Source organism: Fukomys damarensis, unplaced genomic scaffold, assembly GCF_012274545.1.
Source record: "Fukomys damarensis isolate Sample0158 unplaced genomic scaffold, DMR_v1.0_HiC HiC_scaffold_16, whole genome shotgun sequence".
In the NCBI taxonomy this organism is placed as follows: Eukaryota; Metazoa; Chordata; class Mammalia; order Rodentia; family Bathyergidae; genus Fukomys; species Fukomys damarensis.
This window is the reverse complement of record NW_022900928.1, coordinates 27,695,642-27,700,007: the sequence shown is the minus strand read 5'-3', so window position 1 is coordinate 27,700,007 and position 4,366 is coordinate 27,695,642.

Here is a 4,366-nt window from a genome sequence, read left to right as displayed (position 1 = left end):
TGATTTCCAGGGACACTGACTCTGTGGTGGAATCCTGAGACGCCGTGGCGTGGGGCAGTGGGGAGCTCTGTGTCACACTGGGTGGGATCTCAGCTCTCCCCGCCCCGCTTCCCTATCACAAGTACTGCAGATCTAGCCTCACATGTGGAAAAGTGTGGCAGGGTTCATCAGGGGCCCAGTAGAATTTCCCAAGCCGTGTGTGGGGCTGCATGAGTCTCTGGCTGTGTGTCACACTGACAGACCCAGCAGACGGGTCCAGTGACAGAGAGTGAGGCTGAGGGGATAAGGTGTGCTAGAACTGCGCATGCGTTGGTCTTTTGAGCGGGCATTGTGACCCAGCGCTGGTAAGAGTCATCATCAGAGACTGGGTGTGAAGCTATGGATATACTATGCTTGCGAAAGATGCCGCGTAGTTGTGCAGGTCTTGATAAGAATAATTCATTAATTCACTCAGCACATGTGTTTGGGTGCCCACGGTGAGCCAGGCCCCGTTCCAGGAACTGGGGATGAATTGGTAAAGATCCAACTCTGCCTTCAAGGAGTTTGAGTCTGTAGCATCATGATTACTAATCAGAGATGTTACTTTATCTCCTTTGTTTTCATCTCTTTCTTCTCTTTACACGTGTGAAAGTTTTGTAAATACTAAATAAGTGATAACTGACATGTTACTGGTATGACAGTAACTGACACCAAGAAAACACTTGCTGCTAGAAGATACTGAGAGAGGCATGCACAAGCAAATGCTCATCTATATTGTTTTGCCATACGATCAACAAACTAGTACAACTAGACTCACACAACTATTGTAAGACTTGGAACTCTGGACTTGGTACAGTGTCAAACAATGAGAGATGAATGATTGTATAGGATACCATAGAGGTGACTGCTTTGTGCCTTCTTCCTCTTGGGACACTGAGAAGGCCACAACACTGTAAGAAGCAGTGGTTGTTACTGTTGAATGTATAAAACTTTTACTTATTCCATGTGACCCTCTCACCGAATGGGGACAACAGAAGATGCTGTTTAAAAAACTTTCAAGTTAAAAAAAAAAACAGTTTAAGTAAATGACAATAATACTGATTCTGAGGTAACAGGGGAAGGGGTGTGTGAGACAGTTTGTGTGGAGAGGTGTGTGAGATACCTTTTCGTTACAGTTTTGTCATGGTTGGTGGTCATGCACAAACCTCATCCATTTGATCTTACAAGCAATACTTTGAAATAGAGCTGCATTAACAAGTGGGAAGTTGTTTAAAATATAAAAAAGCCTAGTAGCACATCCAGGTTATAAATCTGGAGATACCAAACCCAGGAATAGGACATAGTGCTTTTGATTATTTGTCCAATGTTCTTTCCATTGTGGTATGATACCCTTCCTGCTTGCTTTATCTAACATGGCAGGACCCAGCCTAAGCCCCCTAAGTGCATGAGATTGTATCAGAGGCAGAAGACGTGGTGGTTCAGGGTCTGGATTTGGCCCAACAGACCTCAGTTTGAATCCTTGACTCTGACTTTGGGCAAGTCTCTACCTCTTTAAACTTTAGTTTCTTAATCTATGCAATGATGATAAAAACATAGGTTGTTGGAAGAATTGAGTGCCATGTAAGGTATCTAACATTGTGATTAGTTAGCATGTAATAATTGCCCAACAAATGTTATCCCTTTCCCTCCTTCCTGCTCTCCCTTCCCCCTCCCCCCTCCTACCTCTCTCCCTCTCTTCTTCCTTCCCTCACTTTCTCCCTTTCTCCTTCTCTCCCTCCTTTCCTTCCAAGGTCTGGCTAAATTGCCCAGGCTGGCTTCAGACAGTAGCTTCCTGCCTCAGCCTCTGAGGTAGCTAAGATTACAGGTGTGCACCAATGCGTTCAGCTTAAATGTTAACTCTTTATGATTGTTGTTTATTTTAAGACTGGCTGGTAAAACTAGTCACCACTGTTGGCTGTAAGCATTAGACTCTAAGAGTCCAAATTTTAAAAAATTAGAAAAAGTCTAACTTTTTTTTCATATGGCTTAGTAATATTTAGTTTTTTCGAAGTTTAGGTGGTATTTTGGAGACTGTAATTCTGTTTTCTAGTCAAGCTCTAAAGCACAGTGAAATGCTTGCTTTTTAAAACAAGAATTTTGACAGTTCCTGTTCAGTTTTCTGTACTTCCAGTCTGGTGATCTTGGTTATATAACTTGAGATGTTATTTCTAAGGCCTTTCATTTATATTCTTTGAATTTCTAAATGGGGAAATGAAATTTTTTAGGTGTCAAAACTATTTCCTACTCTAATTTAATGAACAACAAAATTATACTAGTTATAGTACCTATCATTATATACTAGTATAGCATATGTAATCATCGTGCATATATAGTTAACCTTTATCTTTTTTGTTGTAGTTGTTATTGTTGAAATTTAACAACTATAGAGCATCTGGGGATGTAGCTTAGTAGTAAAGCTCTTGACTTGTATGTATAGAGCCCTGAGTTCAATCCCTAGCACTACAAAATAATAGTAATAATAACAACAAAAGTCCAAGAGTGAAAAGTTCAAAGAGTAGAATTAACAACAATTATTTCTGGGCTAAAAATTAAACATTCAGAATGTCTCAGAAAGACTAACAGAAAACATTCTGAGTTGAAATAGTTCATGTCTTGTGGTTGGATAACCTACCCAGACAGAGATTGTGTTGTGAATTTTATGTGCAGATTCTTGAAGGAAAAGATCTAATTTTCCACTCTCAGCAGCATTTGTTAAAGCAAAAAGCCATTGAAGAAACCTTGAGGTTTAAATTCAGCATCTCATAACTCAGTCTCTGGAAGGCAGCTATTTGCTCAGAGGCTGGGCATAGGGCCAACTTTTGGATTCCAAAGTAGTCTCAGATATCAGTCAGTAGATTTTCTTTTTCTCTTTTTTTTTTTACGTGACAGGGAAAAAAGGCATCATTGAACACCGGATTGGGTTGATATACTGCAGTAGAAATCAATCCGTTGGCCTAAACAAATCAACCCCAGAATACAAAGTAGGATGCAAAGAGAACAAAGTTATAGATAGTGTTTTTGGTTTGATGGGTGATTTGGGACAAGAATTAACCTTTGTGCCTTACTTCTTTTCCATGTGCCTCAGTTTCCTCTGTTAAGCCTCTGTCTATTAAGGTACTAAGAGATCTATTTATTTAGTCATAGAGAAGGTGGGAGGAAGAAATAATAGAGTGCACCTGCTGAAAGAACCCATGGATAGCTTCTAGAGGAGACCAGTTTTTTTCAATTTACAGAAGGGGAAACAGAGTATTGATTGGACCTGGGTCAGAATAGGTCTTAGGCTCCTCCCTCCCAGGTCTTCCCTGTCCAATTGTCTTATAAAATCGCTGCCCACTCAGCCTCAGTTGTTCCTGGACATTTATTTTTTTTTAGATTCAGCACAGTCTCTGCTTGTACATTTTTTCATCTAGCAGTGGAATATCTTTTACTAAGTAGTTCCATATGGAGCTGAAGAGCAAGAAATAATGGGCAGTATCGCTTCTCAGCCTTTTGGCTAAGATCAAGTGAAGAAATAATAGGCAGTAAAAAGATCCCACACTCTTCAGGCTGGTTTAATTTCAAAATGCCAGGGTAGCTGCTTACAGACTGCCCTGTCTTTAGGATCAGAGGCATCCTGGGACTTACAGGCCTCCTGTGTCCTTCCTGGGTCACCCAGGCCCAAGTTCTTGTTTTTAATTTATGTTAAATTGAAAATTTGGCTCCTTGGAAGTTGCAAAATAAATAGTCTTTTATTTCGGGTTCTCTTTCTTAGTCAAGAGCCCCACTATTTGGAAATCCTCAGGTCAGAATCAAGGGATTGGATCCCCTATTGCACCCTCTGTTTTTCTCTTTCGTCCCTTTCTACTTGCAGAAGTCCCCCACTTTTGACAAAAACTTAGAATCTTATGTGTTCTCTCATACATTATATACTGTATTCACCTTGCCTACACTCTTCTTTTGTTGTAATTATATTGTTTTGAAATTAATAATTTTAGATAAGAGGAAAAATTTACAGCACAAGATTAGTACTCTTAACCTGCCCTATTAAACATAATGAATACATTTCAATAATATAAATTCTATCAGTGTGATAGAAATGAAATAACCATAGTATACTAGGAAAAAAATCAGCCTCTTTTGCCTATACACACACTTTTACAGGGTATTTGAGGAAGAGGGAAATTATCTAAAAAGACGATCACATTAGATCTGACTATTTCCAGCCCTTTTCTGCAAATGTCCAAGGTGGAAAGCTGGAAATGAACTAGGTGACCACACTCTTTATTCATTACAGTCATCACTAGTTTCTGCGTTATCAGTTTCCTCATGTCTCCTTTAAAGCCATCCTATTCTGTGCCCTCATGGTCAC